This window comes from Schistocerca cancellata, chromosome 1, assembly GCF_023864275.1.
Source record: "Schistocerca cancellata isolate TAMUIC-IGC-003103 chromosome 1, iqSchCanc2.1, whole genome shotgun sequence".
NCBI lineage: Eukaryota > Metazoa > Arthropoda > Insecta > Orthoptera > Acrididae > Schistocerca > Schistocerca cancellata.
In genome coordinates, this window is record NC_064626.1 from 215,441,814 (window position 1) to 215,456,218 (window position 14,405).

Here is a 14,405-nt window from a genome sequence, read left to right on the forward strand (position 1 = left end):
ATGTACAGTATAAGCCCAACGTAGTTTGAAAGCCGAACAGCTATGTATTTGATGATGAACCTTTCGGATCGCAAACGCAGACGCGCCATAAGTTTTTAATAAATACTATTAGTATCACTGACTGGTTGCAGTATTGCTTTTTGTAATAATTAAGCTGTATAAAAACGTATCTTCCTTGAAAAGTAGTGAAGAGTCACTTAATAATGCTATGTCGTTCTAGCCAAGCTACTGCATTTACGGTAGAATCGTAAAACGCCTCCACACAATGGTAAATGAACATAAACTTGTTACGTGAAGTAACGGAGAAACAGGGCTCCTTTACGATGCATAAAAACTGACAATTTTTCTGTTCCTTGTCACGCTACAGTCTGTAATTTGGCCTGTTGATGATGAGAGCATGTCGCGGTCCGCGCTTTTAACCTGCAAATACGAAGCTTTGCTGTGTGCCAAACAAACGGACATTTCTAGCGTGACGCATCACTTATGACGTCACCGTGGAAGGAGAGAGATCACCTGGCCTGCATCTTCTACTGCGCGCTGCGCTGACAAGGGCGATGGTGGTGTAATGGTCAGCATAGTTGCCTTCCAAGCAGTTGATCCGGGTTCGATTCCCGGCCATCGCATGTATTTTTTATTTTCGCTTTCTTATCGAGAAGTCATTGCGAATCATATGAATACTCGTAAGCTCTGGTTTACAGTTTTTTTAGAAGTGTTTGATAAATGACTTTTTGAAATGTCATTATATTTTTGCAGTATCTGTAATATATTTAATTAATGGCGGCTTAGTACACAATTCTGCAAAACATAAGGAAGAGGTATATTAACAAATCGCTGGAAATGGACCACAGTGTGTGTGCATGTGGCCAGATGTCTCCTAGTCGCGCGCAGAAAACTGTACGTCACATAGCGTGAGGTGAGTGTGACAATAGCGCCAAATGGGGCTGGGCCCACAACACGAATCAGTTGAAGAAAAGCCAATAGACAGTGTGTGCAAATCAGTGAGCAGTTACGGTGCACTGCAGTTGTGTTCTTCATTATGGAATGGCCTCGAGATAAAAACTGAAAGACTTCACATGGGGAAGAGTCATCGGTAAACTGGAGGAGGGTGACGGTTGAGAAGTGTAGGACAGGAGTTTGGTGTTGATCACAGCATTGTTTCACGTCCTTGGGAAGCGTTCGGAACCACAGACACTTCGGCACGAAAGACCTTGTGCTCCGTCTCTAATGACCTTCATATTTATGGGGCGTTCCATTTACTTTTGACCGTCTGGTCGAATTGTGCAATTTTGTTAGGCATTCGAGTATGACAGTGGCTCAATGTTGGATTTCGTGGTCAAGGTTCGGATTATCACTTCTGACCACCACAAGGGAGCATCGCCGTATTGTGCACCAGGCGCATCGTGACCTCTTCACATCTACTCCTGGACTGCCTGCCATCCGAGAAGATGTAACGAACTCCCTCCAATATTCTTTGTGGTCCCGCACCACTGAACGGAGACTGGCGGCAGCTGGACTATCACCTTCCCATGCGAAGGCTGCCGTCAACATCGAACACAAAGGCTGCGTTTGGAGTGGTGGTGTGATTGGGAAGCATAGATTGCCGATGAATGGCGTTGGATTGTGTTCAGCAATGTCTCACTGACATCCTGTGTCCTCATGTGTTACATCTGATGCGACAGTATCGTTGCGCCATTTTCCAACAGGGCAATTTTCATTCACATACAGCACGTCTGTCTATAGACTGTCTACGTGTTGTTGAGGTACAGGGTTATTACAAATGATTGAAGCGATTTCACAGCTCTACAATAACTTTATTATTTGAGATATTTTCACAATGCTTTGCACACACGTACAAAAACTCAAAAAGTTTTTTTAGGCATTCACAAATGTTCGATATGTGCCCCTTTAGTGATTCGGCAGACATCAAGCCGATAATCAAGTTCCTCCCACACTCGGCGCAGCATGTCCCCATCAATGAGTTCGAAAGCATCGTTGATTCGAGCTCGCAGTTCTGGCACGTTTCTTGGTAGAGGAGGTTTAAACACTGAATCTTTCACATAACCCCACAGAAAGAAATCGCTTGGGGTTAAGTCGGGAGAGCGTGGAGGCCATGACATGAATTGTTGATCATGATCTCCACCAAGACCGATCCATCGGTTTTCCAATCTACTGTTTAAGAAATGCTTCTGCTTTAGCCTTTTCCGTAAGATTTTCCAAACCGTCGGCTGTGGTACGTTTAGCTCCCTGCTTGCTTTATTCGTCGACTTCCGCGGGCTACGCGTGAAACTTGCCCGCACGCGTTCAACCGTTTCTTCGCTCACTGCAGGCCGACCCGTTGATTTCCCCTTACAGAGGCATCCAGAAGCTTTAAACTGCGCATACCATCGCCGAATGGAGTTAGCAGTTGGTGGATCTTTGTTGAACTTCGTCCTGAAGTGTCGTTGCACTGTTATGATTGACTGATGTGAGTGCATTTCAAGCACGACATACGCTTTCTCGGCTCCTGTCACCATTTTGTCTCACTGCACTCTCGAGCGCTCTGGCGGCAGAAACGTGAAGTGCGGCTTCAGCCGAACAAAACTTTATGAGTTTTTCTACGTATCTGTAGTGTGTCGTGACCATATGACAATGAATGGAGCTACAGTGAATTTATGAAATCGCTTCAATCATTTGTAATAGCCCTGTACTTCTGTGATCAACAACAGTCCCAGATCCGTTCCCGACAGGAAATGTGTGGGACTAGCTCGGATGTCAATTCCGTCCCAGTGGCAATATTTCGAATATGAAAACCTAGACAGAGAAATTTTCGGCCAACTTTCTTTGCACATATCCAAGTCAAAGAGGCTGCAATTTCATACTGATAAGTGAGCTCATACTGCCATGTTCTTTGTAAATTTCATTCGATACTTCAGTCATTGAAATAGCATCACAGACACATTTAACCTGTGAGTTTCGTTTCGTGTCCTCCTCCTCCTCTTCACGTTTTTTGTTAGGTAGTCTATATAAATGTATACTGGTAATGAGTCACTGAAACGATTTTATTACATCCGATCAATCAGTAATCGCACGAAGCACTGACACAAGTGAATACTTCCCAGACCTACAAAATACTCAAACTGTAAGTCGAAGATAGCCAAGGTCGTGTTGTGAATGTTGTAAGGCATGACTTCAGCATATCACCACCGCTATTTAACTGGTACGAAAAAGCAATGAAGAAAGCGAAAGGAAATTTCGTAAGAGGAGTAAAAGTTGTAGAAGAACAGGTCGCAATGCTAAGATATGCAAATGACATAGCCACAGTAACAGTGTGTTAGAACATTTAGAATACCTGTTGAAATAAATGGACAGCATACGTAGCGCAGAATGCGACATAAGGACAAATAAAGCAGAGAGGAAGATGATGAAGAGTAACAGAAACTGAAGAGCGAAGATAAGTGTTTCAAGTCCTGCCGACGATGAGGTCTTTAAAGAGACGGAGCACAAGTACGGCTTGAGAAAGGATGGGCAATGAAATCGGCTGTGCGATTACGGAAAGCGATTTAGGGCACGCACGGGAAACCCAAGTCTGGACGGCAGGACAGCGGTTTGAACCGCAATCCTCCCGAATACGAATCCAATATCTACCACAGCGTCACATCGTTCGGCAAGACTAGAAAGATGAATAGGACTTAATTGAAATAAAATATTCAAAGCGACGATGATATCAAAGAAGTGAAAGAACTCAGGTATCTGGGAAGGATAATAATGTAGGGCGACCGAAGGCAAGGAAGATATCAGAAATAAATTGGCAGAAGCAAAGGAAACTTTCTTCAATACAAGAGGTCTTCTGATATCAGATATACACTGACTGAAAAAAATCAGAACACCAAGAAGGAGCTGTGCGACATAAACGAAAGTCGGTAGGCGTGTTTCCACATCTGAAAGATGACGTCTATTTAAATTTCGCTCTAGGTGCATAGGAGTGGCGCTAGTAACGCAGCTACAAAGAAGCGTATCAGGTTTACTTTAAATAAACGCTGTAACGATTGTGAGTGTTACTTACTTTTGAGACTGGAAGACTGGAGATGGTGAGTTGACATTTGTCAAGAATGCCTCTAATTCGATGAAGAAGTCATTATCAACACCTCACAGAGTCTGAACGAGGCCGGGTTACATGGCTACGAGGATGTTCTTTCGGGGATCAGAAAGACTTGGCAGTAATGTAGCCACTGTACGTAATTGCTGACTGCGATTGTCACGGGAATGCACAGTCACAAGAAGACCGAGCTCCGGACGGCCACGTGGCCCTGCCGAGAGGGAAGACCATCGTGTTCGGCTTATGGCTCTGGCGCATCGTATTGCATCTGCAGCAACAATCTGAGCAGCAGCTAGCGCTATTGTGACGCAACGAACTACACTCCTGGAAATGGAAAAAAGAACACATTGACACCAGTGTGTCAGACCCACCACACTTGCTCCGGACACTGCGAGAGGGCTGTACAAGCAATGATCACACGCACGGCACAGCGGACACACCAGGAACCGCGGTGTTGGCCGTCGAATGGCGCTAGCCGCGCAGCATTTGTGCACCGCCGCCGTCAGTGTCAGCCAGTTTGCCGTGGCATACGGAGCTCCATCGCAGTCTTTAACACTGGTAGCATGCCGCGACAGCGTGGACGTGAACCGTATGTGCAGTTGACGGACTTTGAGCGAGGGCGTATAGTGGGCATGCGGGAGGCCGGTTGGACGTACCGCCGAATTGCTCAACACGTGGGGCGTGAGGTCTCCACAGTACATAGATGTTGTCGCCAGTGGTCGGCGGAAGGTGCACGTGCCCGTCGACCTGGGACCGGACCGCAGCGACGCACGGATGCACGCCAAGACCGTAGGATCCTACGCAGTGCCGTAGGGGACCGCACCGCCACTTCCCAGCAAATTAGGGACACTGTTGCTCCTGGGGTATCGGCGAGGACCATTCGCAACCGTCTCCATGAAGCTGGGCTACGGTCCCGCACACCGTTAGGCCGTCTTCCGCTCACGCCCCAACATCGTGCAGCCCACCTCCAGTGGTGTCGCGACAGGCGTGAATGGAGGGACGAATGGAGACGTGTCGTCTTCAGCGATGAGAGTCGCTTCTGCCTTGGTGCCAATGATGGTCGTATGCGTGTTTGGCGCCGTGCAGGTGAGCGCCACAATCAGGACTGCATACGACCGAGACACACAGGGCCAACACCCGGCATCATGGTGTGGGGAGCGATCTCCTACACTGGCCGTACACCACTGGTGATCGTCGAGGGGACACTGAATAGTGCACGGTACATCCAAACCGTCATCGAACCCATCGTTCTACCATTCATAGACCGGCAAGGGAACTTGCTGTTCCAACAGGACAATGCACGTCCGCATGTATCCCGTGCCACCCAACGTGCTCTAGAAGGTGTAAGTCAACTACCCTGGCCAGCAAGATCTCCGGATCTGTCCCCCATTGAGCATGTTTGGGACTGGATGCAGCGTCGTCTCACGCGGTCTGCACGTCCAGCACGAACGCTGATCCAACTGAGGCGCCAGGTGGAAATGGCATGGCAAGCCGTTCCACAGGACTACATCCAGCATCTCTACGATCGTCTCCATGGGAGAATAGCAGCCTGCATTGCTGCGAAAGGTGGATATACACTGTACTAGTGCCGACATTGTGCATGCTCTGTTGCCTGTGTCTATGTGCCTGGGGTTCTGTCAGTGTGATCATGTGATGTATCTGACCCCAGGAATGTGTGAATAAAATTTCCCCTTCCTGGGACAATGAATTCACGGTGTTCTTATTTCAATTTCCAGGAGTGTATAAGAAACCGGTTATTTCAAGGACAGCTCCGAGCCACACGTCCTAATGCGTTCATTCCACTGGTCCCAAACCATCACCATTAGCGACGTCAGTGGTGTCAAGCGAGAGTACACTGGAGGGCAGGGTTGAGGTCTGTTGTGTTTTCTGAGGAAAGCTGGTTCTGCGTCGGTGCCAGAGATGGCCATGTGTTTGGTAGGATGGAGCCCAGTTCAGGACCTGCAGCCATCCTGTCTGCGTTCTAGACACCCTGGAATTACACTTGGAGTTATGGTCTGGGATGCGATTTCGTATGACATCAGGAACACTCTTATTATTACCACACCGTACCCTGACTGAAAATCAGTACGTCAATCTGGTGATTCGATCAGTTGAGTTCCCATTCATAAACAACACTCCATGGGGTATTTTCCAACAAGACAGCGCTCGCCCACAAACCGCTGTTGTAACTCGGTATACTCTATGGAGTGTCGAAATGTCACCTTGGCCTGTCCGATCACCAGATCTGTCTCCAATCGCCGGACGCGGTGGTCTAGCGGTTCTGGCGCTGCAGTCCGGAACCGCGGGACTGCTACGGTCGCAGGTTCGAATCCTGCCTCGGGCATGGGTGTGTGTGATGTCCTTAGGTTAGTTAGGTTTAAGTAGTTCTAAGTTCTAGGGGACTTATGACCTAAGATGTTGAGTCCCATAGAGCCATTTGAACCATTTTGTCTCCAATCGAGTACATATTGGACAGTATCGGAAAACAACTCCAGCATCATCCGCAACCAGCAGTAACCGTCCTGTACTGACAGACCAAGTGCAAAACCGGCATGGAACTCCATCCCACAAACTGACAACCAGCACCTGTACAACACAATGCATACACATCTGCATTCTGGCGGTTTCACTGGTTATGAATGTACCAGCATTTCACATTTGCAATCGCTTATCTCGCACTTACATTAACCTGTGATCGCGCAATGCTAATCTCTTACATATGTTACACACACAAATATATTCGCGAAATTTTTCACTCTACATTAATTATTTTATGGTGTTGCAATCTTTCCATCAGTATATCTATGAACGTAAGTCATTATTGCTGTACTTTTATATCTTGCATTTTGTTAAAATTTACATCTTAATCGATACCAGCGGTACTTTAATTCTGTATATTAAAAAAGTCTTAACACTATGCCTGCATGCTTCCTCTGTGGTTTTCAAATTTTGTAATCCATAACCGATGTTCATTTGTATGATTTCCTGTTCGTTATATTGTTCGACTTTTTTTTTTTCCTTTATCGAATTTCGATTCCCCCCGAAGGGGGCGGGCAGGCAGCAGCTTAGTACGCCGCTCTTCAGCCTACAGAATTTTTAAAACATAAGAAGATAAGGAACAATAAAAGCAGGTGATAGAACGACGGAAAATTGTAGAAAATTGAAACATGAAACAAAGGGTTGGCGATGCTGATAAATGTTCAAATGTGTGTGAAATCGTATGGGACTTAACTGCTAAGGTCATCAGTCCCTAAGCTTACACACTACTTACCCTAAATTATCCTAAGGACAAACACACACACCCATGCCCGAGGGAGGATTCGAACCTCCGCCACGATCAGCCGCAGAGTCCATGACTGCAGCGATGCTGATAAAATACACAGGAAGCAGACAGGTAAAATAGTAGACAGACAATAAAAAAACACGGTGACAGTTTCTTTTCCCTTACGGGCACCCTCTAGTGTTGCAAAAGTAATTTCCAGATGTTTTAGCACATGTCCTACAATCCTGTCCTTCTTCTAGTCAGTGTTTTCCACATTTTCCTCCACTCGCCGCCACACTACATCCTGAGGACCTCCTCACTACGGATCAATTGGAATGAAAATAAATCTAATCTAATCTAATGTAATCTGCGAGGAATCTCCTCGTTTCTGATCTTATCATCTGGTGGTCTAGCAGTAAAGCGCGCGCTTTGAAACCGAAAGATCGGGGGTTCGAGTCCCCGTCGGACCATGGATTTTTTCAGTCTCTCATGTTAACCTGGTATTCAACTTTCAATGACGTGGAGATTCATCAGAAACGACACGTGGTTCGGCTGTAGTCCTCCTTTCCCCGACTAGGTAACTGGGGTATGTTGGAACACACAAGTCACCGAAGAGGTATCCAGTTGAAAGACTTGCGCTAGACTATAGAGCCACTCGAAATTGTTAGTGTTATAAGCCTAATCATTTTTGTACATCCTTCAATAACACCACATCACATACGTTTCGATTCTCTTCTTATCATATAATAGTTGTTAATTTGGGAATGAGGAACAAGTACCTGAAAAAGTACGTGTGATCACAATATTGTAAGGCTTGAAACGTGGGGCACTGGAAATGCGGAGAAGTTGAAGCTGGAAGTTTTTGCAATGTGGTGCTGTCGAAGACTGGTACGAATTAAGTGTACTGACACACTACGAAATGAAGATGTATTGGAAGGAATATGTACGGAAAGAAGTCGGGACCTGTCAAGTTAGTGGTGCAAATGCTACGGCATCCAGGAACAATTAATTTGGCTATTGAAGAAGCAGTAGAAAAAAAAAAAAAAAAACAGAGTTGGTTGGTTCAAATGGCTCTGAGCACTATGCGACTTAACTAGGTCATCAGTCGCCTAGAACTTAGAAATAATTAAACCTAACTAACCTAAGGACATCACACACATCCATGCCCGAGGCAGGATTCGAACCTGCGACCGTAGCAGTCCCGCGGTTCCGGACTGAAAACCTAGAACCGCTAGACCACCGCGGCCGGCACAAAACAGAGTGTGACTAGGTTGTGGAAACAGGTTGTAGATGATGTTGGGTCCGTTACGTACGTAGATGTGAAAATATTAGCAGAAGAAAGGAATACGATGAAGTGTTAAACGCATCGGAAGAAAGAAGACTTAAAAAAAATATTTGAACAAGCTCTGCAATCGCTGTACATAGACTTCACATCCACCGCATAAGTAACTGATGAAGCAGACAGATCACGTCGATAAATGTCGCTACAGTGCTAATTCCCATTTTCCGAAAACGCTTCATACCGGAAGTGCGAACGTGCTGCGTAATCCCAGGGGGAAGGACGGCGCGTTTTCCTCACGTAACCTCGGTTCAGGTTTCGTCAGACAGTGACACAACGTGGTCTTCGCTATCGCCCGCCGACAAGGGGGGTCGTCTACTGCCTTATCGTCCTACTAAGGCGAAGGACGAAGGCCGTTCTGGTTTGGGTGCCAGAGACTGCATAGCGGTGTGTCCGCTCGCCTCTTGCGCAATGGGAGGCATCTCCGCACAGTTATGTCCTCACAGTAGGTGTCACGAGGAAAGTATGTCGCTTGTGCGTGAGCAGATGCAGCGGCGATAATGCCTCAGCTTCGTCCGCTATCTCTAATAACACGATAGTAATAAGACCGAAATTTCATGTTCGCCCTAAACTCGGGTCCGATGCCTGAATTGTGGGGGAAAGAGCCATCCGATGAGCTCTCATGGTCACAGCTATAGCGTTCTTCCCACTAGATGATCTTCATTCCTTTCCCACAAATGACAACTGCATTTACGAAAGGCTACATAATCCGCAAACATCGGCGGCGCAAAACAATTTGCTTCATTGATTCTCGAGATCCAGAATGCTGTACTGTAATGGTGCCCGGGTTATGTCGTGTTTCTAGACTACTAGCGAATTCGGCAATGCTTCAGGTGCTAGTTAAGTAAGGGAATATGAGTATGTATCAGTCTTCTTCTCTTCCCCCCACCCACTCATTATCCACCTTCTCCTCTTCCCTCTCTTTTTAGTTTCCCCCTCTCTCTGTCCACCGCACCCTCCTCCCCTACCTCTACATCTACGTGATTTCTCTGCTATTCACAATAAAGTGCCTGGCATAGAGTTCAATGAGCCACCTTCAAGCTGTCTCTCTACCGTTCCACTCCCGAACGGCGCGCGGGAAAAACGAGCAATTAAATTTTTCATTTCTCTTATTTTATCGTGATGACCATTGCTCCCTATGCAGATGGGTGCTAACACAATGTTCTCGCAATTGGAGGAGAAAACTGATGATTGAAATTTCATGAAGATTCCGTAGCAACGAAAAACGCCTTTGTTTTAATGATTGCCACTCCAATTCACGTATCATGTCTGTGGCACTATCTCCACTTCTTCGCTATAATACAAAACGAACTGCCCTTCTTTCTCCTTTTTCGATGTCATCCGTCAGTCCCATCTGATGCGGATCCCACACCACGCAGCAATACTCCAGAGCAGGGCGGACAAGCGTGGTGTAAACAGTCTCTTTAGTAGACCTGTTGCACCTTTTAAGTGCTCTGCCAATGATTCGCAGTCTTTGGTTGGCTCTACCCACAACATTATCTATGTGATCGTTCCAGTTTAGGGTATTTTTAATTGTAATCCCTAAGTATTTAGTTGAATTTACAGCCTTAAAATTTGTGTAACTTACTGCGTAATCGAAATTTAGCGGATTTCTTTCAGTACTCATGTGAATAACTTCACACTTTTTTTTTTATTCAGGGTCAACTGCCACTTTTCGCACCATACAAGTATCTTATCTGAATCACTTTCCAATTCGATTTGGTCATCTGATGATTTTACAAGACGGTAAATGACAGCATCATTTGCAAACAATCTAAGACAGCTACTGAGATTGTCTCCTATGTCGTTCATATAGATCAGGAACAATAGAGGGCCTATAATACTTCCTTGGGGAACGCTGGATATTATTTCTGTTTTACTCGATGAGTTTCCGTCTGTTATTGCGAACTGTGACCTATCTGACAGGAAATCACGAATCCAGTCGCGCAACTGAGGCGATATTACATAGGCATGCAGTTTGGTTAGAAGACAGTTGTGAGGAACGGTGTCGAAAGCCTCCTGGAAATCTAAAAATATGGTATCAATTTGACATCCCCTGTCGATAGCACTCATTACTTCGTGAGTATAAAGGGGCCTGTAATTCAACGGATTACTGCTACTTCCCTTTTCGGGTATTGGTGTGACTTGAGCAATTTTCCAGTCTTTAGGTATGGATCTTTCTGTGAGCGAGCGGTTGTATATAACTGCTAAATATGGAGCTATTGTATCAGCATACCCTCTCATCGTCTTCTCCCCCCCCCCCCTATTTCTCTTCTCCTCCTTCTCCGCCTTCTCTCCGTCCATCTTGTCCCTTCCCCTCTCGAAGTCCACTTCCCCACTCCTCTGTCCATCTACTCTCCTCCTCCATCTCTTACCTTGAGCCTTGTTTATTCTTATTATCAACTGATACGCCCACTAAAACAGCAGGGCATAACAGGTGATTAGTATTGTGGAAAGGGCCAAATAAGGTGGCGGTCAGTTTCACTTCAAAATTGTAATTTATTGTTATTCAATAAACCAAAACGGCACATAGCCGAACCTTTACAACTACGAGTTTCAAAATCGAATTCTTTCATGGCTGAAGGCCTCCAAACAAGAAATCTTAAAAATGAACAAGATAAATTTGACGTGACTGAAAACATGCAGTCAAAATTCAAATAAAATAATTAAAATGTATATGTATATATCACAGCTAGGCTGAAAGCCTCAAGGCGAAAGTGGATAGAACAAACATAAATAAGGTGCAATACCAACGGCTGAAGGCCATAATTAAATTTCAAAATTTTAAAATACGTTACCATAATCTTTTAAGGCAGAAGGCCGCAATGTTTTCGCTTAAGGAGAAATTTTAAGAATAAGGCATTAAGTGGCTGAAGGCCCACAATTGATTTTCCAAAAATTCAAAATACCTTAAACCATTAAGTTTTAAGTGGCTGACAGCACACTAAATGAAAAGATAGCACAACAACAGTAACGTTCAGCAAAATATCCACTTGCCAGAATCCAAACTTACTTATACCGGCTGAAGGCCTTTGTTTACATAAAACACGTTCACTTAGGTGAGACAGGTGGTGGGTCCAACTACACTTGATCCGTCGGTAACCCAACCAAGAGACAGTCATGGACCGACCGACCAAACGACTTGCTAGCCTCCAATCGGTACATGAAAACTCAAAGACCAAACTGTTACGGACGTGATTATCCACAATGAAATATATATTAAGCTGTCAAACCTACACACCGTGTTGGACAGCGACATCAGGTGAGAAAAGGACACTGCCTGAAATTACGTTAGTGGCCAGGGCAGGTAACCGGAACACTAACAGCCACAAGACAGAAAATTCCGCTGGTACACTTGAATTCGAAATAATCCTAGACACAGAATGGAATATATACCGCAAGGATAGGATAAACGCCAATGGTGGAGGAGTATTTATAGCAGTAAAGAATTCAATAATATCCAGTGAAGTTATTAGCGAATGCGAATGTGAAATAATCTGGGTTAAGCTAAGTATCAAAGGTGGGTCAGATATGATAGTCGGATGCTTCTATAGACCACCTGCATCAGCAACCGTAGTAGTTGAGCGCCTCAGAGAGAACCTGCAGAACGTCGTGAAGAAGTTTCGTGATCATACTATTGTAATAGGGGGAGACTTCAATCTACCAGGTATAGAATGGGATAGTCACACAATCAGAACTGGAGCCAGGGACAGAGACTCTTGTGACATTATCCTGACTGCCTTGTCCGAGAATTACTTCGAGCAGATAGTTAGAGAACCAACTCGTGAAGCTAACGTTTTAGACCTCATAGCAACAAATAGACCGGAACTTTTCGATTCCGTGAATGTAGAAGAGGGTATCAGTGATCATAAGTCAGTGGTTGCATCAATGACTACAAGTGTAATAAGAAATGCCAAGAAAGGAAGGAAAATATATTTGCTTAACAAGAGTGATAGGGCACAAATCGCAGAATATCTGAGTGACCACCATCAAACGTTCATTTCTGAGGAAGAGGATGTGGAACAAAAATGGAAAAAATTCAGAAACATCGTCCAGTACGCCTTAGATAAGTTCGTACCGACTAAGGTCCAAAGCGAGGGGAAAGATCCACCGTGGTATAACAATCATGTACGAAAGGTACTACGGAAACAAAGAAAGCTTCATCATAGGTTTAAGAGTAGTCGAATCATAGCTGATAAGGAAAAGCTGAACGAAGCGAAAAAGAGCGTAAAGAGAGCAATGAGAGAAGCATTCAACGAATTCGAACATAAAACATTGGCAAACAATCTAAACAAGAACCCTAAAAAGTTTTGGTCATATGTAAAATCGGTAAGCGGATCTAAATCCCCTATTCAGTCACTCGTTGACCACGATGGCACCGAAACAGAGGACGACCGAAGAAAGGCAGAAATACTGAATTCAGTGTTCCGAAACTGTTTCACTGCGGAAAATCGTAACACGGTCCCTGACTTCAGCCGTCGCACGGACGCCAAAATGGAAAATATTGAAATAAACGATATCGGAATTGAAAAACAACTGCTATCACTTAGTAGCGGAAAAGCATCCGGACCAGACGAGATACCCTTAAGATTCTACAGTGATTATGCTAAAGAACTTGCCCCCTTTCTATCAGCAATTTATCGTAGATCGCTGGAAGAACGTAAAGTACCTAGCGACTGGAAGAAAGCGCAGGTCGTTCCCATTTTCAAGAAGGGTCATAAATCAGATGCGAATAATTATAGGCCTATTTCGCTTACGTCAATCTGTTGTAGAATAATGGAACATGTTTTGTGTTCTCGTATTATGACGTTCTTAGATAATACAAATCTCCTTCATCATAACCAACATGGATTCCGCAAACAGAGATCATGTGAAACTCAGCTCGCCCTATTTGCCCAAGAAATTCACAGTGCCGTAGACACTGGCGAGCAGATTGATGCCGTATTCCTGGACTTCAGGAAGGCATTTGATACGGTTCCGCACTTACATTTAGTGAAAAAAATACGAGCTTACGGAATATCGGACCAGGTTTGTGATTGGATTCAGGATTTCCTAGAAGAAAGAACACAACATGTCATTCTTAACGGTTCAAAATCTGCAGATGTAGAGGTAATTTCGGGAGTACCGCAAGGAAGCGTGATAGGCATTTGATACGGTTCCGCACTTACGTTTAGTGAAAAAAATACGAGCTTACGGAATATCGGACCAGGTTTGTGATTGGATTCAGGATTTCCTAGAAGAAAGAACACAACATGTCATTCTTAACGGTTCAAAATCTGCAGATGTAGAGGTAATTTCGGGAGTACCGCAAGGAAGCGTGATAGGACCTTTATTGTTTACAATATACATAAATGACTTAGTTGACAACATCAGTAGCTCCGTGAGGCTATTTGCAGATGACACGGTTGTCTACAAGAAAGTAGCAACATCAGAAGACTCGTACGTACTCCAGGAAGACCTGCAGAGGATTAATGCATGGTGCGACAGCTGGCAGCTTTCCCTAAACGTAGATAAATGTAATATAATGCGCATACATAGGGGCAGAAATCCATTCCAGTACGATTATGCCATAGGTGGTAAATCATTGGAAGCGGTAACGATCGTAAAATACTTAGGAGTTACTAACCGGAGCGATCTGAAGTGGAATGATCACATAAAACAAATAGTGGGAAAAGCAGGCGCCAGGTTGAGATTCATAGGAAGAATTCTAAGAAAATGTGACTCATCGA

At 44.8% G+C, this 14,405-nt stretch overlaps 1 non-coding gene across 1 annotated transcript; it reads left to right on the top strand.

Annotated features, from left to right (window-relative positions):
* The first annotated feature begins 551 nt into the window (after positions 1-551).
* Positions 552-623, top strand: Trnag-ucc (transfer RNA glycine (anticodon UCC)). Its single transcript has one exon. It is a non-coding gene; the product is annotated as a tRNA-Gly (tRNA).
* Positions 624-14,405: the final 13,782 nt, after the last annotated feature.